General features: G+C 46.8%; 1 protein-coding gene and 1 pseudogene across 3 annotated transcripts in view; one reads left to right on the top strand and one right to left on the bottom strand.

The window, feature by feature from the left end:
- The first annotated feature begins 3,233 nt into the window (after window positions 1-3,233).
- SUSD6 (sushi domain containing 6) overlaps window positions 3,234-26,196 on the top strand; it is a 91,028-nt gene continuing 68,065 nt past the window's right edge. For 2 of the 3 annotated variants that reach the window (XM_037031584.1, XM_037031582.1), the window contains exon 1: window positions 3,234-3,527. The gene's annotated coding sequence lies outside the window, so the exon portion shown is untranslated. Of the gene's footprint in view, window positions 3,528-3,602; window positions 3,900-26,196 lie in introns of those variants that run through there. The other variant, XM_037031583.1, reaches the window with a different exon arrangement.
- LOC118977013 (uncharacterized) lies at window positions 13,715-13,804 on the bottom strand (annotated as a pseudogene).

The raw sequence follows: 26,196 nt of genomic DNA, 5'->3' as shown, positions 1-26,196 counted from the left end.
TTTTTTAAATGAGTCATAAGTATTGACCTCTATGAACTTCTGCAAAGTGAACACACCCCTATGTAACCAGCACCCAGGTCAAGGAGCAGAACATTCTCAACACTGGCCAGTCACCTCAGGTTCCCTTCTAGTCACAGTTCCCCCAAGAGGTAACTGCCATCCTTACTACCACTTCTGACATCACGTTACAGCAACACCTTACATTAACTCTGCCTATGTGCTTGAACTTTACAGACATGGAATCACGTAGCATGTATGTGTTTGTTTTTTGGTCCGGCTTCTTTCAGTCAAGATTATATCATGAGATTCATCCATGTCGTTGTGTGAGCTGGCTGTGTCCTTGGGCAAAGGGCAGGAGGAGAAGCAGGTAATCAGGCTGGAGGGGCACCTAGGCAGTTATGAAGACACAGCAGGTAGACACTCTTCTTTGCTACCGTGGCTTAGCCTTGAGTGTAAAATGGAGCTCATGCCTTTACTCAGCCTACCTGATCTGTGTCAGCAATAGACACGCCATCAAAGCCTTGTCAGGACTTCAGAAAAAGCAGCAGGGGCTGGATCGCCTTCTTACACACACGTGCTGACTGGGCACCGTCAGGCGCACATATTCCAGGGCTGGGCTCAGGATTGGGGTGTGCAGGGAATCGTCGTTGCTGCTCTTGCCAGCCCTGCACTGAGCTCTGATCTATGACTTCTGCAAAGCCCCCTCAGACCAGTGGCCAATGGGGACGGGGCCACCAAGCCTGGCTGCTCTCCTAGGCTCCTGACATGTCAGAGGAGGGATGCCCCAGGTGATGGCTCAGGCCACATATTCAGACAACGGCCTGAGCCCAGGCTCTTCTTCCCCAGGAGTGGGAACCTCCCCTCAACTGTGCTGGCCCAGCCCTGCTGGTCCACCCATCTTGGACTCTGACTTTCTGAGGTAACATGGCTTGAATACTCCCACCTCCCCTGGGGACAAGCAGGTTTACTCATTTACTTCCTTGGGACTTTGGAGGCTGCCCAAGGAATCTCGAATCAAAACATGGGAAACCCTATGCTAACTCCTGTCTGAGGTCAGACAAGCCAGTCATCTGCTTGGTGCCTCAACTTCCTTAAAGGTAAAATTGGGGAATAATAATGTCTTATTTTATGGGGATGTTGTGCAGATAAAATGAGCTGGTGTGCAAGAAAGCACCTTTTAAAAGATCAAGAGATATGTAAAGACAATTTAGGTTATTATTTGCTATTTTTATTGGAGGGAGGAGGGACCACATATTTATTTGAAAAAAATGTGACTTTTGGAACAAACAAGAATAAATTCTGGTTTTGCAAAAACATACATGCCGTGCACTTTTTGATGTCATAAAAATCTCTCCGAGCCTGTTTCTTCATGTGTAAAATGGTGTCAGTGATACTTACGTTGGAGGATTGTTGTCAAAATTAGTTGTGGATAATAGAGTGAAGAAATAAAATGGAGTCACTACAGTCACTCTGCTAAGAATGCAGAACTGATTCTTCTTAAGAATGTAGTTTTTACCATAAGAACTCTTAGTTTGCCCTGCCCAGGTGGCTCTGTTGGTTGGAGCATCATCCCTACACAAAAAGTTTGTGGGCTTCATCTCCTGTTGGGGTGCGTAAGGGAGGCAACCAATGGATGTTTCTCTCTCACATCAAAGTTTCTCTTTCTCCCGGTCCCTCTCTCTAAAATCAATACACATATCCTCTGGTGAAGATTTAAAAAAAAAGAACTCATAGCTTTTCTTTTGTCTTTGGAACACTCTGGGTATGGCCTAATTGTGTTTCAGGTTTACAAACCCAAAGACTTTTGAATAAATATTTATCATTTATTTCCAGCCGAAGCCTACAGACTCTTTCTGAGTTCGTTTGACAGTGGTTGCATGTATAAAAGTCCCTACCCAGTACCTGACACACAGTAGGTGCTTAATAATAGGTGCTGTCATCATTCCCGTTGTCATAACTAATAATGATAGCAACAGAGGTACAATATACTAATTCTGAACCTTTTCTTTCCTTCACTTTCAGGGAGCCAAGCTCCTCTTTCTTGGCCTCTAAATGGTACAGGCACAAGCTACTAGATAGATTCCTGGGAGAGAGAGATGGAATACGGTGTCCTCTTATATACCACATCAATGACCAACTTATCCCAATTTGCCCAGGACTGTCCTAGTTTCAGCACTGGAAGTCTAGTCTCTTGAACTCCCTTAGTCCCAGGCAAACTGGGATGATTGACTTCTCCACAAATTGTGGGTCTAGGTGCAGACTCTGACACTGATACCAAGCAGGAAGGTGTCAACATTTACTGAGCACCTGTGAGACAGGCACTGTCCAAGGCCCTGGGGCACAAAGATAAAAAAAGTCACAATCATCACCATCAAGGAGCCACGCACGAGCCCTGTAAATCTATCAGGGGAAGGAATCTCCTAGGATCGTGGTGCGTTCACCCGTAACTGATGTAGCCACAGTGCACAAACTACTCACACAGCAGGTGCTGGGAAATAGCCGCGGGAGGCGAGACTCTGGATGGGAAATAAAGTTAGGAGTGTGGCGGGATTCTAGCTAGGCCTCTGTCTGTCTTAGCTCTTAACTTCAGTTTTCTCAACCTTTCGTCGTGTGCTTTTAGTGTGCTGAGGAATCACTTCGGGATGTTCATGAAAACAGATTTCCAAATCTGGCCCTAGTTTTATGTAATCAAAAGGGGTTGGAGGTGAGACCCCCAAATTTGCAATTTTACACTCACACCTTCCGAGCAATTTTGACGTTTGCAGTCTATGTGCCATACTTTGGGAAGTACTGCTTAAATAATGATCTGTCTGCCTCAGCAGTAAGTCTGGCAAATGATTTAAAAGTTAGTAAGGCAACAAGCGAGAAAGTACCTTGTGAGTCTGAGAGCAGACGAATTTTTTGCAAATGATAGTAATCCAAATGATCCGAATAGTGTCAAAAAATTTAGTGAACTAGTGAAAGAATAATAGTGAAAGAATTGGAGGACACACTGCAATCGCTCCAGTCCGAGACTATACCACCGCCGAGTCCACTCCAGCGCAGTCGATGTGATTGTCTCTTTAAGGCCCTCCCATCGCCCCACCCCTGCTCACCTTTTCCTGGGCCGGCAGCGCCTGCGTGCTGGCAGCTATCGAACGCTGGAGCCTCCCAGAGGGGCCGGAAGGCGGTGCTTGTTGCTTACGGGCTGGCCCCGCCCCTCCCCATTTCCTCCCCCCCTCCCCCACCCCGGTTTTGCCCCCGCCCGCACGGTACAGCTGGGCCAGTGACGCGGGAGCTGCTGCTGCTGCTGCTGCCGCCGCCACCGCAGTGTTCCTTTCTCCCCAGCCGGCGACAGCTTCGCGCCCTGCCTCCCGCCTTCTGCTCCCGCAGCGCGGTCGAGCTCCAGTCGGACAAGGGCACGCGGGGCACGCGGGGTCTCGCCTACACTCGAGAGAGCTGCGGCCGCGCGCAGGCTGTGGAGCAGATCCCGGCGCCTTGGAAGCTGCGAGCGCCCCCCTCTAGGAGGTCCCTGCACCATTCCTCGGGTAAGTTGTCACCGTGGCCGGGGAGCGGCGGGGTTCGGCATTGTATTAGTGGTGCTCCCGGTCGGCTGTCAGCGGCTCGGGGTTGGCGCGCACCGCCCGGAGGGCCTCTGGGGAGCCCGGGCCCGCCGCCCGGCGTCAGCTGCTCTGCGCTGTCTCGCTGTCACCCGGCGTGGGCCGGCCGGGCCCGGTGCCCTGAGAGCGGCCGGGGAGACTGTGCCGAGGCCGCGAGGAGGACCGGACGACCAGTTTGCGGCAGGGATCGTAGTGGCCGGGATCCGGGCATGCCGTCCTGGCCTCGCCCGCCGTGCGGGGTCGCGCTCGCTGCCTGGGAGTTCAGGGTGGAGACCACAGTTGGCGGGTCGCCGAGAGGAGGTAGGCTGAGGCCCTCTTTCTTTTATCACTATTATTTTCCCCCCGCCAGCAGACTAAAGCTGCGGGTCCCGCGCGTGGGCAGGTTTTGTTTAGCGACTGTGGATTTCCTGAGCAAACCTTGTAGTTTGTGTGCGTGAGCCTCGGAGCTTTCTGCAGCCCCCGGGTCCCGTCTGGACTTTAATCTCAAAAACTTCTCGTATTATCCCAGCTGAGACTCACCGAAACCATTTCCTGTTTACAAATGCAGACTTTCTTTTTTTACTCCTGCCTTTTAGAGACTCCAAATATTAGTGTAGGTCTAACCCTCCGGTAAGATTGTGGGTGTGGGGCTGCTGAAGGAGGAAAAAGTTACCTGTGTGGAGATGAGGGGGAGGTGGTTTGGGGGACCGTAAGACCCAGTAGAAAAGAGGCGGTCAAAGTCAGGTCTCTGGCCTAACGCTGTTGTTCCCATAGAATGTTCTCTCGGTGACAGGCAGCTCATTGGGCTTTGTTGCTTTTGCTAACTGGGCTTGCGTGTGCTTTTTACAAAGGTGCACACACAATTAAACAGTAGGTATTTAATCCATTTTTAGGTCTAAAGAGGTAGGAAGTGGGTCTTTCCATCCTTTCACAGTATAGTTCATTTCTTGATCTTTTCATTCCTCTAGTTTCAAATGTGTGTGAATAATGTACACACACACACACACACACACACACACACTCTTTTTCTGTTTTGGGAATTCCACACCCAAATTGTCACCATCTAGTGGAGGCTAGTAGAGACATGTGTTTGGTGTGGAGTTCTGAGTTTTATGGGCTGTGCATTTTTAGCCAGATGCATAGTCAACCAGAAGTGAGACTTCCAGGGTTTGGAGGGGGGTGTCAACTTCCACCTCAGAAAAGGAGGGATTTAATAAAGCAACGATAATAGCAGTGATAGGGGAAAGTTCTTGAGGACTTACTGTGTGTCAAGTCTTGTGCCAAGGACTTGACTTTTTTGATTTCATTTAATCAACAACCCCCTTTTTGGTAGATAGTATTATTCCCATTTTTAAAAAAAATTGAGACCGAAGCCAAACAAACAACTTGCCCAAGGTCACAGAGATAGCTGGTGGTGGAGCCCACACTGTTAACTAGTATGTTCTACTGTTTGTAGTTTGCTTATCTTTTGGTAAAAGTAGAGTCATGCAGGGTGTCCAACCCACTGCCCGTGAACTGCATGAGGCTGAGGAGGGTTATGAATGAGGCCCAACACAAAATTGTAAATTTAGCTGAAACATTATGAGATTTTTTTGTGATTACATGTCTTAGTATATTTAATGTGTGGCCCGAAGACGCCAAAATGTTGGACACCCCTGCAGATCTAGAGTCTTTTCCAAAGCGCTACTGAGCACCCTAACTCTGCCTTCAAGATACACATTTCCGTGTGTTTGCACAACTTTCATTTGTTCATTAATTCATTCTTTAAAAAAAATTTTTAATTTAGCTTTTTAGAGAGGGGGAAGGGAGAAAGGGAGAGAAACATCGGTGTGAGAAACATCAGTTGGTTGCCTTCCATATGTGCCTGTACCTGGGGGGACCTGGGACTGAACCCACAACCCAGACGCGTGCCCTGACTGGGAATCAAACCCTTGACCTTTCGGTTTGTGGAACCCATGCCCAACCAACTGAGCCACACCGGCTGAGGCTCATTCTTTCTTTCATTCAGTACTCACAAATATTTATGTGATACAGAATGTATGTCAGGCACTGTGGTAGGTCTTGGGGATACTGGATAAATAAGACAGAGTCCAGCCATGCCCTCGTGGAGTTCACAGTATTTAAGTCAGTTTTGTTTATGTTGTTAATTATTATTGTTGGCCATTTGCTGCTTAAGGAACTTTAGCCCAGTGAGTTAACTAGAGACCCGGTAGACAGGACTTCCTGTCTACACAGCCACTTTTTGAACACTGTAGTAGAAATGGCGGGTGAAACCAGTCCTCACCTACAGCTGGCTAGATGGCGGCGGTCCCCTGGTGCTCAGAGTAGGGCCTTACTGCCACCTCTACTCTTCAGTGTTTGCACCCTGAGAGCAAACTCACTGTCAAATGCCTTTCCCAAGTCCAGAATTTGGGTTGACAGAAGGGGAGTGGTAGGTAAGGCGTTATGGGCACAGGCTGGCAGATTGGAGAGACCTTGGCACTTGGGTTTCCTGGCAGGTCTCCATCTCGTGGTGATGAAACGTGCGCTGTTACGTAATGGTGCATCTCCTGGCAGGGGTTGTCCTTCTTTTCTGTTGCTGGGGCAGTAATTCCTGCAGCTGTCTTTCCCCTCCATACACATATATGGCTTCTTAAAAGTAAGAACTTATTTCAGGTTTATTGCTACTACACACTGTTTCATTCTCTCTGTGCTTTTCTGTCCCCCAGATAAACACTTGCCGTATGTTTTAGATCTTTCCTTGTGCTCTTTTTCCATATTCTTAGCTCTTCTGACAACTAGGTATCTACTGGTGTCTGCTTGTGGGCTCAGAGAATTACAGTATCTAAAAAAAAAAAATGACTGGGCCACACAATCTTCCTCATTTCCTCACCCAAACAAATGAACTGGGGAGAACGTCTTTAGCAGAGCCCCTTGCAGGCAGGGAAGGACGGTCAGAGAGCACCTGTGCTTGTCTTTTTCTCTCTAGTTCCCTAGGTACCAAGGGACCATTCATGGAGAAGTAGCAGCGGGGTTACAATGCCCTCTCATAGGTCTGAAATGCCTACTTGGAAGCCTGAATTTCAGCAGCAACATTGGGTCAGGTTGTGAAATTGCTGTGTGTGAAGCATTTTACTGAGTTCCTGAACTGAAAAGTGATCTGCAGTTGAAGCTGACAGGCAGCATTCATTTTCCCTGTTTGATCTGCCTGGGCAGTAGGGAGGTCTTGTTTGGAGGCAGGGGGGGGTTGGGGGTTGGGGGGGGTGGGGGGTGGTATTCCATCAAGCACTAGGAGAAAGACGAGAAGGAATAAATAACAGAAGAAGCCAAGTGCCTTTTTAAAAAAAAAAACTTTGAAAGCAAATATTTCTCTGGTACAGACTTGAATGGTGAGGATTAAGATACTTGGATTAGGGGTAAGCATTGGGACAAATGCATATGTGATAATAGAGACTCTTTCCCCCAGTTTCTCCTCAAGATGGCTTTGGTCTAGGGGTTACCCACATATCCCACTGTGGTGAGATTTCATTTAATAGCATGGTTTAAAAATTAATATCCTTAAGTTAGGTTGCCACATTGCAAGGAACTGGGAAACTAGAGCAGTGAGAAATAATGCCTGTCATGGAGGGGGCCGTTTTCTTGTGGGTGGGAGTGAAGGACGTTGTCTGAGGTTGGGACTGGGGGGTTTGCGATATGGATTCGAAGCTGCTAACACCTGTGAATCTGAGACCAGTGAAACAGTTTCAGGACATCATTGGGGCGACTCTTTGAGCATCAGGATTGTTCACTCCTACTTTGGGTCGGGTTCAAGGCAACAAGAGCCTTTGTTCCCTAGGATGATGGTAAGTTTGTATCTCTGTAAACATCTTTATCTGCAAAAGGAGAGGTGCTGGGGAAAGAGTTACCTCTTACGAGCCTTAAGTTTTTGCACAGAGCCTGTGAGGTACCTGTGGATGTTTCCTTTTTCTTGTGCTAATACGTTTCTGTGATGGTGACCTTTTTCTTTCCCTTTTAGCCCTTTGGCCTAGAAGCCAGCAGTGTTCCTCTGTTTGTTCGGTCGTCCTCTGGTTCTTAACCTGAATGTGGAAGTCTCCACTCTGCTGGTAGACCTTGCGGTGGCACCAGGCTGATTTGCTTTAGCCAGGAAAGGCCACCTGTCAGGGCTGGGGGACAGTTGAGTCCCTGTGAAGGTATTGGTATATCAACAGCAGAAAATGCAATGGCAGCGGAAACTAAATGAGTTTCACAGAGCCTGTTGTTGCCTGTGATGTATTCTCTCACCCCGGCTCTTAATCTCAAAAGAGGAAAATAGCTACCCTTGAAATCTGAAGGCTGCATGCCAAGAATTAGAAACAGGATATTATTGAAGCATTTTTCTCAAGCAGAAGCAGATGTACTTTCCTGTTACTGTCGCCAGTGTTAGTAGAGCCTTAAAATTACCTGATAGGTATGTGCCCTTAAATGTACCACCACCATCCACACACATATACCAGTGTTGTACTTTTTTTTGGTAGGGCCTGTTTCCTTGATTTGGGGAAAGTTAGCCTGGGATTCCTGATGATAGTAATAAGTTCTTAGTGTGTTTGCAGATGGTAGAGCTGGTGACTGGCAATTCTTTATTACTCAGAAGAGGATCTTCTGTGGTGAGGAGTGAAATGACTCAGGGTTCTTTTCTCCTGTAGTTGGAGATGGGACACAAAATCTCATGAGAAGAGACACAAACGGGCTCTTGCCCAGTCCTCTCTTTCTTACCGTCCTTTCTTAGGAGAGGGAACGTCCAGTCTTTTCAGGTCGCAGCCTCCTGCCAGCAGTGACTTGCCTTCACCCACATAAGTTTAAGATCCGAGCGTGGAATTGCTCTGTGTGTAGACCGTCCTTGGTGAAATTTTGGCTGCATGAGGTCTTGGCTTCCGACAAAGCCAGTAAAGAGAAACTGGCTTCTGGGAATGGGATAGCAGTGTTTATCCCACTTTTCCTTCTTTGGGCTGCTCTGAGTTGATCTCAGTGCATGGAGTGTGTGGAGGTTGAGAAAGGGAACTTGAAAAAAGAGAACAAAGTGGTTTTGCGTATTTTGCATTTTAAATTGTAGCTGGACAAACTGTGTGAAGAAAGACTGAGGGGGATTTTTAAAAAATCAGTACACTGAGACAGTTTTACAGAAAGCTTGGTAAATAAAGGAGAAAAAGGCTCCATGCTTCTACCATTTTAACACAAACAATTTCTATGTATTCTCTTTTTTGTTTTACTCGGTAATATGATTACAGTCAATTTCATATTTTTTTTACTTAGCATTATCCCAAAAACATTTTTTAAAAGATTTTATTTATTTATTTTTAGAAAACGGGGAAGGGAGGTAGTAAGAGAGGGAGAGAAACATAAGTGTGTGGTTGCATCTAGCACGCCCCCTACTGGGGACCTAGCCTACAACCCAGGCATGTGCCCTGACTGGGAATTGAACCTGCGACCCTTTGGTTTGCAGGCCTGCGCTTAAGCCATTGATCTGTAGCAGCCAGGGCCTGTAACCATTTTTCTTACCGTGACATATAGCCTTTTGTAATTATTTTTAATGGCTTTGTAATATTCCATCGAATCATCTTTGGTTTAAATACATCTAGATTATTTCTAACTTTGCTCAAGGAGATTTTTTCCAGAGGGGTGATTTTATTTTGAATAAGTTTTTAAAAAAGCATCTTTAAAGACTATACTTTCAGGGATCGTTTTTATAGTTCATTAAAAAAACAGATTTATTGAGATAATTTATTATAAAATTCATCCATTTAAATTATACAAGCAAATGGATTAGTATATTTACAGAATTGTATAACCATCGTCACAATCTAACTTTAGAACATTTTCATCACCCCCGAAAGAAACCCCACATTAGTAGTCACTCCCTGTTCCTCTACGATGCTCCTAGCCCATGGCCAGCACTAACTAATCTATTCTCGTTGTGGTTTTCCTATTTGGACATTTTACATAAACAGAATCATACAGTATGTGGTTGTTAGTCATTGATCTTTTTCTCTTAGCATAATATTGTTGAGGTTTACCTGTATTGTGGCATATAATGGTACTCATTGCGCTTTATTGCTGAATAGTCTGTTTTGTAGATATTCTACCTTTTGTTTATTCATCAGCTGATGGACATTTTGGTTATTTGTGTGTCAGTTATTAGGACTGATGTTGCTATGAACATCCATATATGAAGTTTTTTTTTTGTGGGCATATATTTCCATTTCTCAGGGAGATATTTTAAGAGCTGTGTTTATATTTCTGTTTTGGAGTTACCATAATACTTGGTCATGTCGTTTGCTTTGGGAAGAACAGGGTTCCAGCAACAACTCTTGGGGATAATGCCCCGAATTAAGAAAAGATGTTTCATACACACACACACACACACACAGAATCTTGCGTTCATGACGTTTGAGCTGCCCCTCCCCTCCCCCGTAGCATTGTCTCCAAGTCTTTGGCTCAGAACTTCAGACACTAGTGTGAGTCGACAGGTGCAGTAGTGCCTGGAGTCAGTGCACATGCACTGCTATTTTTCCTTTTAAATTTTAAAGAGTGTTTTCAGCATGAAGCTTCAGTTTTAAATCACATCATGTGTTTTATGGAGAGAATTTTACTGTGAACCCCACAGAGCCTTCCTTATCAAGTGTAATTTATGGTTCTCAGAAGCATGTCCTTTCCATATGAAAAAATCCCACGCCAGGGTTAGCGCACTTGCTCCGAGGCTTCTGCTCAGCCGGGGAGTGGAATGCTTACTGAACAGAGAGCCAGCCGGCCAGGTAGTGGCAAAGGCTCTTTGCTGGTGGACCTCAGTTGCACCAGGGTTAAAAATACAGACCATGCGAGACGCAAAGAAGAACAGATGGTGCTGCAGGGAGTGTCATTTCCTCTACAGGATCTGCCCTTGGATGGCTTTACATCATACCAGCCAAGTTGCTAAAATAGTCCAGTAGCTGCTCTTGCTTTCTCTGCTCCTAGATCAAGCGTGCATATGCTGGCCACCTATTTTTTTTTATTTTAATAGAGGATAAACTTTGCCCTGACATGTTTGGCTCAGTTGGTTGGGAGTTGTCCTGCAAAGCAAAAGGTCACTGGTTCGGTTCCCAGTCAGGGCACATACCTGGGTTGCTGGTTCAGTCCTGGTTTAGGTGTGTAGAGAGGCAACCAATTGATATTTCTCTTTCTCTTTCTTCTTCCATTCTCCTCTCTCTAAAAATAAGTAAAATCTTTAAAAAAATAGAGAGTAAACTTTACACTTACTGTCTTTGTTTTTTAATTCTCACCCAAGGACATGCCTAATAATTTTACAGAGAGAGAAGGGAGGGAGAGGGCAAGAGAGAAACACCGATTAGTTGCTTCCTGTACATACCCTGACTAGGGATTGAACCCTCAACCTTTTGGTGTACATGATGACACTCAACCATCTGAGCCACCCAGCAGGGCAGGCCACCTTGTTTTTTTTATTAGAGGGTCGGGATGGTTCCACCCTAGAGAGAGATGTGGGACACAGGGCACATGCTCTTTGTCCAGCAAACTGAACAGAAGGCAGGAACTTGAATTATTTTCTCCTGTGTCTGTATTAGGTTTCTGTACCTGGAGCCAAGTCCAAGGATCAGTCCTTCCAGAAAGTAGTCGTGTGTGTGTGTGTAAATGTAAATGTGTGTGGATGCAGTCATAACTTTGCTGCCGTAATTCATTGCCAAAAGTTTTGGATTCGGAGTGGGCTCTACCTGCTAATGCAGATTCTGTTCCCAAGTCCGAGGAGTCTCAAAAGGCTGAGTGGAGTGACACGACTCTCGCCTGAAGATCTGAGTTCTTGACTATAGGATCCAGGTGTTACTACTAAACTCCTTGCACAGCAGAGAGACTTTGTAGGCTCATCAGAGGCTGGAGTTGGGAGGATGGGGCTTTGAGAGCATCTCATTCTGCCTCCTCACTTTACAGAACAGAAAAATGGAAAGTGGGTTCTTGGAGCCGACTTCCCCTGGTGGTGACAGAGTCAGGGGAGAAGCCAGGGCTCCACATTCCTGGTCTAGTTGCTTTCTACCCAAGTGTGTGTAGCTCCTCTTCTCTGGGCCTGTCCCAGGAAAGGGGACTGGGAGCAAAGCAGAGTGTGTGATTCATATTGTTAGGAACAACTTCAGGCCCCTCCTGTGGTTGTGGTTTTGTGTCTAATAGTGAAATTATTGACATGAAGGGGAAGTGAGTCTTTAAGGTTGAAACTGTTCTTAAAATGGGCTCTGATGTCTTTGTGCTGTGCTTCTTTGCAGTTTGAAAACCACGCCTGCCTCCAGACCAGTGTGTGTCCTCTGAGTCATTTTCCCCTTTGGGTGCCCCTTGCCCAGCCGTGACAGTGGCAGGAACTGGTGTCATCCTAGGAGTAGTGGAACTGCCCAGTGATTGGGAACGTGCTGTCTGAGAGGGCCGATGCCCCGCCCTCCCACCACAGCAGCAGACCAGAACCCTCCATGGCTGTGGTTCTTGTTTCCTCAGGTTTATTTTATGTGGGATCAGCCACCCGTCCAAATGCAGTGTGAACAGCCGCCTCTAACTGTGTCTCTGACCAGCCAGGAAGGAAATATGCTGCCTTTCCCTATCCTGAAAACCATTAAGCAGTTTTGTGTTCACTGGGTGCTGCTCTTTCAGCCTTTCACTGGGTGTCTTGGCATGCCCAAGGCATTTCTAGAGAATTAAGGGATGGTATGCTGGCTGGTCCACACCTTGATCAGTCCTTGATTCCCACCCACCTCCAGGTAGAAACTCCGCCATGGGAAGGCATCTACCTCCCTTGTTTCAGTCCTTTGGGGATTTTGTGTTACACAGCAGTATGACAAGAAAAACAGGCTCTGGGTTTCATAAGAGTTCATTGGTCCATCTTTCCCCCCTTCCTTGCACCTTGAAGTCATAATAATTTGTGAGTTGATAATCTTGTTGGCTTGTGACGTCAGGCTGGTGGGAGGTGGGTACATGGTTGCTGCAGAAACCGAAAGGAAGTAAATCTAATCACTTGTTAGGCAAGTGTTTAGTGAATACCTGTGATTGGTGCTCTCTGTACAATGAAACCTGCCCCCATGGAGTTAACAATGTGGGGGAATACCCAGGGGTTATTTAATTTGAGAGTAGTGTTGGAGGAATCTGTTGCGTACAGTCGACTTCCAGCGTGACCACTCTTGAAGGAGTCATTCTGATTTCTTCAGTGCCATCTGTACCCCAAACCAGTAATCACCTTGAAAGGGAGGAGGGCTTGAAACAATGTTCTTGGAGAATTCCCTTTGGTGTCCTGAGCAAGAAGGCAGATTGCTTTTCATTGCAGAGTGGGCTAGGTCTAGGAGTTTGGTCTGGTGTGAGGATTCCTGTTTTCTGGCTTTACTTAACCAGTCAACTTTTCATGTGGGAATGAAAGCTTTTTTTAAAAAATTAAGACAGAAAAGCAGGTTTGGACTCAACAGTGAGAAATTAGGAGAAGAAAAATGGAATCAGTCGCATGAATTCCTTAGAGAATAATTTTTCTCCCGTTTCCCCCAAGCCTCAATTTTGGATAGAAAGGTTGATTTGTGATGTCCCTTTTCCTGATACATCTGTGCTGTGTAACCTGCTGGAGGCAGTCAAGGACATGATACAATACTGGCAAAAATTGGTCTGTATGAGGCTCCCGATAAATGCACACACCCATAGACTTTACCTGTATCTGTAGCCAGCTCAGTGTAGGTCCAGGTTCCAGGCTGAGACTGAAAGTCCCCTGAGGCCCACGACTATCTCATCTACTTCTTTGTACTCAGCTTCTGGATTAATTTGAGAACTGATAAGTGATTGACCCAGGTATAGAGGATTAAAGTAAAAGGTAAGGGAGCAAGGTGATTTTGAGGACATTTGCCTTATGAGGAAGAATCAGAGAACAGTATTAATGAAAATCTGAAAAGAGACGTTTGGAAGGAGGCCTGGTTTGAGTGAAAAACAAATATAAACTAGGTGATACAATGCTGTTAACATTCACCAAGTTCACTGTGACCGGTGCCATGAAAAGAAGGCAGCTCAGGAACTGTGGAGGTGGGAGGAGGAGGGGAAGGAAAGAGAGAGTGTTGGAGGCTGTTCGGAATCTTTTAGCAAGGTCAGTCAAAAGCAAACCACAGGGCCCCTCAAGAATTTTTCTTCATGATGTCATAACAAGGCTTGTGGGAGGCCCACGTCACACGAGAACGTGAACACGCAGCCATCACACCTGTGAACTACAAAAGGATCTGAGAACTCTGATCCAAGATCAGAGGACCCTTCCTGGTTTTCAGGTGCCTGTCTTTGTTTCCGGAACGTGTCACTCTTTGAGATGCCTCAGGAGGCGTTAGTCACGACCTAAATTCAGTGTACACATGTGCATCTTAGTTTGGCCTTATCTACATAGATATGTAAAAAAAAATAAAAAAAAATATATGTTTAGCATCCTCTGTGAATTAGTTACAGGCAACAGTAATCAACCTAATCTTGTTTGTGATTGTTCTCCAGCATCAAGCTCTTTCCTCTTTCGGGGGTGGTTCTGTTACTTCTGCAATTACAAAATGTAATTATGTGGGTCATCTCCTTTGAAGGTCTGTGTATGCTTTTGAAATATCACATCTTTGAAAGAAAGGCTGCTCTCTACAAATGCCAACTTCTTTTCTTGGGATATATGTGAGCAAAAGCAGAATAAACAAATTTCAGAACCTTCGGTGTTGGTAAAATCTTCTGTGAATAGCAACAAGGTAGGTATTTTTCAGGCAGTACCTCTGAACACGTTTAGTAATCGAATGAATGTCTATTGAGTGCACTTTCCCATAAAGTGACCACCCGCCCTCACAGGGGTTCTTTGTGGCACACAATCTAACACATTTTTCGAATTGTTCTCCAGTGTGTCAGAAAGTCTCTCTTACCCTCACAGATTTGCAGCTCCTTAAGAGTGGAAAGGGCTGGTTTAAGTTTCCTCTGCAGTCTGGGTATCCATATTAATAGCTGTAAAGATTTTTTCATTTTACAAAGTGCTTTCACACAAGATATCATACAGTACTGTGCAGAAGGTTTTTGGCCCGTTTTTTAAGTGGGAAAGCAAAGGCCTTGGTGACCAGTAGATACTCAGCAGCCACTGCATATGCAAATAGTGACGCTGAGTCAGTTGGGGCTCAGGGGGGTCAAACACTGGAGTCCCATTGAGGGAAATGGGAAACCCCCTGGAACTGAGGACTGGATAAATTTTAACTTGCTCATGAAAAGCAGTGTGACAGCCCCTTTCCTGTTCCCCCACCCCCACTAAGCATAGGCACTCCCAGGGTGAGTATGGCCGTGTGCTTTTCTGTACCGATGGGACAAAATGTGAAAGTGCACACGATTGGAAAAGGGCAGCTTTCATCTCCTCTGGAAGAAGCATCTCCATGTAGTGTGGGGGGCTTTGATTTTTATTTTTTGGAGGAAGGAGAGGCTATGCAGACAAAGCCCTGGTATCTAGAAATCCATGCAGTTTTGGGGTTAGTAAAGGGTCCAGCTGGGGTATGCCAGAGCCGAAATTCTGAGTTCCTTGGGTTCTAAGGGCCCTGTGATGGGGATTTGGAGCGGCTCTGCAAACTTACTCTGTACCACACGTTGTTGCCGTCTTCTTTCTGTGTTTCTGCAGGCGTGTTCTGACTCCAGGGAGCAGCAGTGTGCCCAGTGACTCCTTGAGATGCGCCCCCCACCCCATGCTGTTTCCAAAGGAGACTGTCTTGCCTTGGGAACTCATGAGGGTTCCTGAAGGAGTGTCCCCCCCCTTTTTTTTTTTGCTGGCCCAAGAACCCAGGCTGTCCTGTAGGCAAGGCTTGATCTCCTCTTCCCCGTTGCCTTGGTCTGGTTTTCCTAGGCAGAGGGTGAGTCTGTGCGGATGGTGAGGAGGTGAGAGGTGAAGGGCCTGCCTCGCCCAGGACAGCTCAGATTTGTGGACCCATAAAGCAGTTCTCATGTTGCTGGGACAGGGTGTGCTTGGCCAGCCCCGTCTCTTTTTCCGTTTAGTTGGGAAAGTGGAGGAGTAAGGCTGGCTGTGGGCCAGGCATGGTTTCCCCTTTTCCTCTGTTGAGTGAAAATGGCCGACTGGTCTAAGGAGTGGGTACTGAGTGGGAGGCAGTGGAGGCAGGCGGGCTTTGGGATCAGACTGTCCCTGCTTTTGGTGTCAGCTCAGCCCCTTACAGTTGGTTGTAAAGTGGAGATGGTAATGTCATCACCTCTCTCTGGAAGGGCAGCCACCAAGGTATTAATGATTGTGCCTGGGGTAGGGAATTCCGGGGCGAGGAGGGGTAACAGGAAACTTTAACTTCTTAAACTTTTTTGTGTGTCATGTGAATTTTTCACTGGTATGTCTAACTTAATTAAATTACATTTAAAAGTAGTCCCTCATGGGGTTATTATGAAAACTGAATAGAATGGGGTATTTAAAACACTGGGTAAGTACCTAACAACCAAAAGATACTCAAATGGCAGTTCATTTGGGAACTGCCAAATGAGCAAGTCAGCCCTTGCTCTTGTAGTGCTAGGTTTTGTGTCTGGTTTGTATGGCCTTGGGTAGGCCTCTTTGTTAAGACCCAGCTTCTTTACTTGGAAATTGGGGATGATAGTATGGAAGAGACGTGTAAAGCAGTTAGCCTGGTATCTGGCACATAGGAATTGCTCAGTAAGTATGAACTGTTACCAGCGCTGACAGATGTAAAAGGCACCCCTAATCTGGACAGGGGAGATTGTGGAGGGTCACCTTGGTGGGCTGAGTGAGGTAGAGAGGCCAGCTTAGGACCTGGTCCTTTCTCTGCTTCCCAAGACAGATGGATCGCAGCCAGAAGGCCAGAAGGGAGGGACTTGTTTCCTCTCTCCATCCTTCTGGCTTGGCAGGCAGCGGTAGACGCCTCCCCACTGCCCTGGTGAGTTCAGGAGTCAGGACCCCGTCAGGTCTGGTCTCTGTTAAGCTGCCCTGCTGCTGTAGTCTACCTGACACTGTATCAGCTGTGGTCCTGGACGGCCTGAACAAGATGGGCTCAGCTTCCCTAAGGCAGGGCGTCTCTCCACACCGCTTCGGTACCACCCATAACTTCCCCCCTGCCCCCTTACAGTCTACCTGTTGGCAGGATTGAATGGCTGAGTTGAAGCCAGACTTGGTAGGACCTAGGTTTTGATACTTGCTGTGGGGTCCTGTTCACATTTTGAGAGAAAAAACCCTGAGTGATTTCCGCCCAATATTGTTTGCAGAGAGAGTGAGAGATTCCTGTCTCCATACTCGAGACTCTGTGGGGCCAGAGCCGATTGTGCCCCGGTGTCTCACCTTGGGTTTGTACAGTACGCTTCCCACCTTCGTCCTTTGGGTTCTCTCTGAATCAGACTTCGCCGCATTCGCCTTGCTCCCTTCTTCCCAGGGGCCACGGAATACTCACCAGGTGGTAAACAACGAAGGCAATGCAATGTCAAAAGTTGTGCCAATCTAAAGTTTGCCGAGTGGACTGAATGAGGAGTGTGCAGTTTTTCAGACTCTCGTACTTGATCATTTTTGTGTTTCAAATACACTTTTTCCAAATTTGCAGTTAGTGGTGGCCGGCAGACATTTATTTAGTCCATGCTTCTTTGGACTCTGCTGGGTGTAGGTATTGAGTTCACATTTCACAATTCCCCATCAGTCTCTAAAGAATGTGAGGGGCCTGCTATTGAGGCATGCACTGTGATACTTGATACCAACCCAGTCACTGTACCTCTAGGTAAGTCAGCTGTGACTCCCAGCCTGATTTCTTTTCCTTATTTATGGCATCAAAATGCTTCCTGTTAGCTTGGCAAAAGTAAGATTCCCGGAGGACCGTAACAACCTTGTGGAAAGGACCCTCTTCCTCTTAACTAATCGCAAAGTAAGACTCCTCAGTAGAGAAGCCGCCCTCCCAGCTGCTTTATAAAAACCTCTTGAAGACACAGGTTGTTCAGGCCATTTATCGTGCTTCTGTAGTACCTATCTGGGTTTCGAAGACAGACTCGCTTAAATTCATTCTGATTGTAAGGGGGGGTTGCCTGGAAGTTCTAGAGGAGATGCTTATAGAAGAACCAAGCCCTGGGTTTATTTCAGGCCCGATCATGAATTCGCAGGAGCATCTTCAGGGCTTGGGGGAGAGAGGGGTGGCACACTGTCACGGAGCCATCACCCAGGAGGCCACCTTGTGGGGCATCTTGTAGGCAGTCCCTGCCTGCGTGAAGTCGTGCCCGGGCCTTATAAGGAACGAACCAGACAGCGTGTCTAGTAAAACTGGCAAATGTTCTTGTTGTCAGAATTAATTTAAACATCTTTACATGTAAATGTAGAATTTTGAGAATCTTTCTTTTGGGATTTTAGCGCTCCCTTTGCCTTTTCTCATCTCTCGCTTCTGGCCAGAAGGGCCTCTCAACTCTGGTCTTCCCGTCCCCTCTGGTTACTTCCCTCCCCAAATGGGCCATTTGCGGTGGGGAGAAGTAAGGTAACCAGTCCTCTCCTTAGTGTAATTTGAAAGTTGCTGATGCGACCATGTGCCCAGAATGTACCTGCTAAACCAGTAACATTAGTGACAAAAATATTCATCTTTCTAGTTATTCCTGTAGATTAAGACATTTGGATGTAGCAGGTATGATAACCTAGAAAGAGGGACTGTATCGGGGTCACAGAGCCCAGAAAGGGAAAAAGAAAACCCTGTGGGGTGTGGGACAAGGTGGAAGTATCGTGGGCACGTGCGGTGCAGGGTACTGGACTGGGTGCTATCCCCAGGCGGGCTTGTCTCCACTGCACAGATCAGAACACCAAGCTGAGAAAGGGAAGTCTGCAATTTACTGGATGGAGCGAAAATCCAAGGGTGGAGTGATTCCATAGCCTGCGTTTTTTTCAGAGCAGATAAAATATATGAGGATAAGGCAATTGGGGTAAAGAGTGAGGGGCTGAGGGAGACAGAAAATAAATGTCTGGAGAGAGGAGGGCGGGGCCGGGTTGGAGCGACAGTGGAGGGGTGCTTAGGGGTGGATGGTCCTGGCTGCAGGGTGTGGAAAGGAGAGGATTGTTAACAAAAATAAACTAAACTGGGAAAAAAGGTTGGAGAGGGGTATACCATGGGGATGACGGCAGCTCTTCCCTGGAGGAAGCTCTGCTGGGTTTGTTTGTGGCCCGGAGGACCAGATAGTCTCTGTATTTAGGCAGGTGGCAGCTGGGCCCTGCAGAAAGCCTTTTAATCCCTGGTATTTATAGACTGGCCTGCACTCTATTGAAAGGCAGCTCCCACTTCAGTTAGCAAAGGCAGCATTATCTGCCTTTGAGACACTGCATTCATGGATCCTCATTTGGCCCAGCCGGAGAGGCCGGGTGACTCCCTGCTGCCTCAGGTTGTGGAGGGACAGTCCGCTCTGAGTTACCCGCTGCCTGCACCCGCTGCTGCCCCTGTTCCCTTCCTTGTCAGGGCTGGGTTTTGGTCAGCACTGGAAAAGGTAGCCTCTTGTGTCTATGTTCAAGGGAACCAGGAATTCCCTAGAATGGGGAGTCTGATTTCCTCCCAGTTCCTTGCCACTAGGCTGGGGTTGCACTGCCCTACACGCAGTGCAGTTCAACACTGATTTATTGGCATGTGCTAGTCTGTGTGTGGGGGGATGGGACACAGGGGTGGCTAAGGCAGGCCGCTGACCCAGTGAGAGGAGAGGGATGCGAAGTAAACAGCTCCAGTCGTCGGTCTGGTTCCTTTTTCTTACAGCAAGAAGTGTTCATAAACTCTCCGTGTTGTCTAACTTAAATGGTTATGGTGAGGAATGATTGCAGTAATAATAACGAGTTGAAGACTGCTTTGAAAAATATAAGCTCTAGATTTATGCAAAACTTTCCTTATATTACAAGGTAGACTCATAATAAAAGATAGTACATATTGAGGGCTTTCTGTGTGCCAGACACCGTTTTGAATGCTTTATGTGAATTAGTTTATTTAATCTCCACAGCAGTTTTGAAGTACAATGGATTGCTTACATTACACTCATTTTACAGTTGTGAAAAATGTTGCCAAAAGAGGATAAGGGACACCTTTGTAGGCTGCACAGCTGGGAAGTAGCAGGGCCAGGCAGCCTGAACTCCTGTCGACTCCATGTGGCCTCTGCAGAGAGGGCGAGGAAGTTCCAGAATGGAGGAGGGAATCCACCTCAAGGAGAAGCAGCAGCCAGGACTTACCTTCACAGGCCAGCAAGGATCAGGGAAAGGTCAGGCTGGTGCTTGAGAAAACGTTAGTGTTTCTGCACAACTTAATTAAATTACCGCAACTGTTCCCGAACTTGAGGCCATCTTTCTTGGGTAGTGATGCAACTGAAATGGACAACTGAAGCCCAGGAGGAAGGACAGAATTGGTGAGCTCACGTATGTGCGTGTCAGACACTTACTGACTCTGACTGAAACAGAGGCGAGATTTTACAGCAGGCACTTCTTTATTTAACTGACAAACCAGCACAAAGATCCCAGGCAATGCACTTGATGTTGGGACTTTTAAAGAACACACATTAAAAAAAAGGGACTCTTCCTCTCTCAGACTGTTGCTGTTGAAGTTTCTAGTAAGGATATCTGCAGTGGATCATTCATATGCAGTGTATCCATCTTTGGCACTCACTTCTCAGAGAAGTCAGGCTCATTTTTTGAGAGAGCTTCTAGCCAGGTCATTTTCAGTGTGGGAGATTGGGGGTGGAGGAGGCAGTCTCTTTATCTGCTGCATGTCCAGAGGTAAAGGGAGCTCTGGGAGTTAATGTCTCTGAACGTCTATTTCGCCACGCTCCATTCTGTCAACAGCTTTTTTAGCCCGTGGTTCCCTCTGACCCATAGTGATTATCTGTCTTATTAGCAGTTCAGGGGAGTTAGCCATCAGCCTTTAATGACCTAGTTCCCAAATTTTGGAGTGGCTTTAGAAGTTTCTTAGAATACCCCAAAGCAGTGTTTCTGAAGTATGCTTTAGCATCCCGAACACCCTGCCTTGGGAATCAGTTCTCTTGTGGATGGGACTGTGGTGTGCAAACACACTTCTTGGTGCCCTGGTTCTGATACACAGCTGGGAAGCCAGGCCCAAGCCCACCTACAGAGGGCGCGGAACTGCGAGGAGCAGTGTGAATACTCTTCCGAGCTTCCTGGTTCCTTTTTATAATGTATGAGAATTTTGCCTCCTGTTCTGTAATATATCCAGGATAGTTTTAACATTTCAAATGAAGTGACAGTGCCGTGACTGGTGTGGTTCAGTTGGTCGAGTGTTGTCCCACAAAGCGAAGGTCACCAATTTAATTCCTGGTCAGGGCACATGCATGGGTTGCAGGTTCGATCCTTGCTCAGGGCATGTGTGAGAGGCAGTCACTTTCAGTTTCTCTCTCCCTCTCTTCTTCCCTTCCCCTCTCTCTAAAAATAAATAAGTAAAATCTTTTTAAAAAGTCTCTAAGCTCTTACCAGATTTCAAAAATGAATGAATGAATGAATGAATGAATTACATTGACATGGAATAAATTTGAACCTCTCCCAAGATTGTATGCTTTGGTGTCAAATAGCCTAATTTGTCATCTTGGCCTCAGGAATGGTTAATCTGTGTGACTTTGGGCAAATTTGACCTCTCTGCCTTGTCTAAAACAGAGATAGTAAGAGTACCTACCGTTCAAGGTTGTGGTGAGGATTAAATCAGATATTAGAACGAAAATGCTTAAACCCATGCACAATGGTCAAGCAATCAGTGGCCAGTTGATATGATGCTATTACTATTATTATCCTGAGGTTTCATGAGTATAACCACCCGCTGCAGAATCGAGCCCTGCAGGATGACCAAACATCCCACCCCCGACAGACACAAGTTTATATTAAAAAAACCAACCCGTTGCCATCCATAGGAAGCCTCAGCAGAGCGCTGGCAGAATGCTTTCGGTGACAGACGATCTCAGGCATGTTCTAGCTTTAGTTCTCTGAGGACCCCGTGTGAAGGCTATGGTAGGGCTGTTCTCAGGCAGTCAGAATCTGTCGCAGGTGGGCGGGAAGAACTTGTTTAGAAAATGTCAGATACTCCAAGTCGTTTTAACCAACTGCTTGTTTTTCATTCAAGCTGCACTGTGCTCCCCCCCCCCCCCCCCCCCCCCCCCCCCCCCCCCCCCCCCCCCCCCCCCCCCTCCCCCCCCCNGCCCCCCCCCCCCCCCCGCCGCCGCCCCCGTCCCCTCCCACCCCCCACCCCTGTCCCCCATTCTTGTTTAATGGTTAGGAAAGAGGGCTCATCGCCCTTTCCCTTTCTAAAGATTCCCATCTCAAACTTGATTCCCTTCCAGAGATCACCCCTGGTCCACCGGTTCTCTTGCTACTCCAGTCTGGGGTGGTCAGGGGTGGTCAGGGGTGCCAGAGTGGCCCACAGGTGTTACAGCAAAGGGCCACGTTTCTGAGAGCCAGTCCGGCCCTCTTCTGCCTTATAACTTTATGCTAGGCAGCCCACTTTGGGGGACACACTCAGCAACACCTTTGTCCCCAAGTGTCCTCTCCCCTTCAGAACAGTGAGTGTGGAAAGCCAACTGCTGATTTCCAGTGATGCTGTGAACTCAAGTGTTTGGCCTGGTTTATGCAGATTCTGCCTTCCTGGTTTTGTACTCACTTTGAAAAAAGCCAAACGGCGGGGGACCTTGGGCCTCTTTTCCACTATAGGGGTATTGGCTGTCGGGGTTGTTACTTTTCCATCTCATCTCTCCTCCTTCAATAAATGCAGCTGGGAAGGCTCCTCCTAGGAGGAAGACTCAATCTGTAAGGAGAACAGTGAGTGACTCAAGGCTTTTTAAAAAAAATCCATTTTGAGTTTATTCTTGTGTTAAGGATTTTTAAATGTAATGCTTCCTCCTTTTCTCTCCTTCCCAGAATAAGAGCTGCTAGTAAAGTTTGAGGACTATTGACATGTATTTATCTCCATTGTGATGGACAAAGGAATTGTCAGGTCTTCTGTGTAAATACCCTCAAACCCCCTTGCAAATGGGAATTACAGGAAATCACAACTAGCGCGGAAAACCTTGGGCAGATGGAAAGAATGGAATGTGTAAACCCCCATTTCCAGAAACAGGCAGAATGGCCAGGCTGGGTGACCTCAGCGTTTGGTCAGCGAGGGAGCCAAAGCTTGGCTTGAAGATAATGTCACCATTATCTTCAAGGAACTGGAACCTGAGTCTACCTACTTGTTCTCTGACTTCTATGTCATCATCGCTGAGCCCTCCTTCCCAGTCATTAAGCAGCACCTGCCAATTCTTTCTTCTGTGGGTTTCACCACCCTGGTCAGGCCTCATCATCCTGTCTGGCCTCCCAGGCTGCTTCAGTCTCTCCTGCCAGGTCCATCTCCCGTGAACGTGGTTCTTGTCCCAGGTGAGACTAGGTAAGAGAGTGAAGAAGCCCTGTGTGTGTGGGAGGTAGCACTACCAGCAATTCCTGTGCTGGCGGGCCCCTTGAGGGTGAGGACCATGTATTCCAGTGCCTCTCACGTAGTAGGCCTTCAGTTAATGATTGTTGAATTGGACCAGGTTGAGTTTCCTGCTCGAGAATTTTCATTTGCTCCCCACTACGTACTGAATCAGGGCCCAGTTCCTCTGCCTGTTTTTTCATGACTGTACACACTGGCCTTACTGAAAGTATTCAGTTGAATGCTTAGTACTTTGTGGTAGATACTAGGGAAATGGTAAGAATTGTCACTTGCCCCGAAGGATCTCGAGAAAAATTTTTTTCCTTCTCTTCCCTTATTCTTGTCCTATTACCTGTTTCTTACTCAGCCCTTGAAACTTTCAGGTCACATCTCCCTTTCTTCTTTTTTAGGGCCCTCTCTGATGGTCTTGGTTCTGATATCTTTCTCCCCACCCCCTTCATTATTTTATCCATGCTCACAAGTAGCTGCTTGTTCTTTCTTGTTTTCTAATTATTCATACCTCACAATTTAGCATTTTTCTGTGACCACATGGAATACTGAACTAGATACCCCTTCCTTATTGTTGCCTTGATTGTTTGCTGCCTGGGTGTGCAGCCTCCCCAGCTCCATTGACAGTTCCTGGTAAGCTTCGCCCATGCCTTCTGTGCATTTGGCAAGCTGTCTACAAGAGACTGTCAGGAAATAATGATGAATGGGGTGGACAAAGGAACCCTTGGAGATGGAAGGTGATCTGACACGTGCTTTGGGAGTGTGGATCCTAGCAGGGTTTGATGCCCTGGAGCAGGGCAGAGGCTGGGGGCTGGAAGACCATGCAGGAGTTTTAAAACTGGAGACCAGGACCTGAGAGAAAATGGAAAGGACAGAAAGGGCTGGGCTTGTCTCCTGAGAGTTCATTCTAAGGTTCTCTTAGAACCCTGGTGGGAAATGTGTGCATCTCAGAAGTTAGCCAGGGTTCTTGGGGAGTTGGCGGGGGGGTGGGGTGGGTTGGGGGGGGTGGGCAGGTGCCTGTGTTGTAGATCCTCCCACAAGGAGGGTGTGAAAGGTCCCTGGCTGTGGGGAGGCTTGTAGCTGAAGGGAACAACAGTTAAGGGGCAGCAGTGAGTGGACCTGTCAAGACTGAGAATTTATTTAATTGTAAGAACGGTATTTATATAGATTCTTCTAGGAAGTGTGAGGATTTGAATGTATTCTGCAGATACAAACATTTTCTTCACTTTGTCACTGATGAAGGCTCATAGGCTTATATTGCATTTTATTTTGAGTGATAGAGTCTTGCATGAAATTAAAAGCAGTGTCTAACTTTTCTGACTTGGCAGATGTTTAAGCATTGTGCTGACTGCCCCCCACCCCCCACCACAATCTCCTTTTTCTTTTTCAGACTTACCTAGTGCTATGAAACAGGTTAGTGACATCTGCGGGCTGGGACCAGTTTCAGTCAACCAAATTCTTTGTAATTCCGTTTAAATCCACGGAGCACATGTAAATGTACTGGAATTCTAGGTAGGAAATATGATTGCAAAGGCAAAGCCATTTAATTGTAGCTTGTAGGAGAATAAAACCAGCTTGCATTTTCTTTTCGCACAGACTTTCTCTGAGATACCTCCTTAGCTTTTATTTTTGGCAGATAGGTATTGGGATGGCAGCCTCCTTACTGGTGCTGGAGGGGCATAGTAAACCAGAGGGTGCTTTCCTAGAGTCCTGAGCCTTTGAAAAATGCTGTTCATTTTGGAAAACAATAAGTGCAGAAGCCAGACTGCCTGACGCAGATTTGCACCCTCTTCCCATTCTCTTCTCAGCTAGGAAACACTGTGGCCTCACCTGCCTAGAACGTGATGGATTAAGTTTGTGTTAATGTCTGTAGCAGTTTGGTGATGAAGGTTAGCCCTTTAAGGATGAGGATGATGATAGTGTTGACATAAGAAAATGTGCACATTTGTAGAGCATTTTTATGTGTTTATTTGAGGCAAACTGACGACCTATGCTGGGAAGCAAAATCTCGATGGATTGAGAAAATACTCCTGAGGATGGCAGTTTTCCTTACTTTTATACATTAAAATCAAAGGAGGAGACGGAAAGAGAGTTACCTGAGATTCACTGGTGGTCAGTTAAGGAGGTGGGAGAAAGGACGGGTAGGGGAACTGTCTAGGGTTGTTTAAAAGGCAAAACAGAGAAACAAGTGGTTTTACGTTGGCGGGGCCAGGATAGCTAATAATGAACATTTACAGCACATAGAGATGGTATGCGGGGAACAAGATAACAATGAGGGACTCCGTGGTCTCTTGTTCTGGTGCCAGCAATTGTGCTTTCCACGGGTAGAGAAAGAAAATTGCTCTGCTATGTTAAAGATGTGTTGTCCTAGATGCATAAGAACAATGGACGGCCCTCACTTTACGTGAAGATTAGCCTTTGCTAAGCCTGGTAAGTGACTGCCTGCTATGACCTGCCTAAAGTTAGGGATTTGCGTGGTTACTTTATATCTCTGAGTTGGTCAGGCTGCCACGGGACCCTGCTTAGCCTGTCAGGTTTCTTGTGTAGCTCCCTTTTCGTGTGCAGTAATAATAGACACTCAGTAGCAGGTACATTGAGTTATGAACTACTCACAACTTGAGCTGGGAGTTTCTAAGACTCCCAGGGAGAAACTCACTTTGCGTGTGAAGGCCTTAGTGTTGAGGAGAGGAGGAAGCAGCCATGGAGTATAGAGAAATCATCTGCCCAAAGATTACGCTTTAGATAAATACTTTGAATGAAGTTGTGTGCTTTTTATTTGTAATGGGGTGTGTTGCTTCTTTTGAGAAGGCGTTTTACAATGGTGTGATGGTTCCCCTGGAACTCAAAGCAGGCTTCGGTTTTGATTCTCTCCTGTATTTACATCTGGCTTTCCCCCTAGGGAAGCATTCATCTATTTTAAAAAGCAGTGAGAGAAAACAAGTTCTTTCAAGCAGTGAGGTCTGGGAGTCAGACCTGCATTTGCCTTTCGGGAGGACAAGTTCTAAAGGGTTGTTTGGGAGAGAAAGAGGGAAGTCTGGCCACAGTGGCACCCCCCACATACACACCCTCCACCCAGAGGTTCCTTTAGGCAGATGTGAAGGCGTTTAGAACAGAGGGTGCCCATTATGGCCCCATTGTTGTACTAGACCTAACATTGCTTTTTAGTCAGTTTTTCTGGCAGGTTGCTCTCTTGCCCTGAGTGTCCATGGGCCGGTGTTGACCCTGAGGCC

Source organism: Sturnira hondurensis, unplaced genomic scaffold (assembly GCF_014824575.4).
Source record: "Sturnira hondurensis isolate 20B ecotype Veracruz unplaced genomic scaffold, ASM1482457v3 Scaffold0021143, whole genome shotgun sequence".
In the NCBI taxonomy this organism is placed as follows: Eukaryota; Metazoa; Chordata; class Mammalia; order Chiroptera; family Phyllostomidae; genus Sturnira; species Sturnira hondurensis.
The sequence above is the reverse complement of the archived record's forward strand: the minus strand, read 5'-3'. Positions and strand labels throughout refer to the sequence as shown.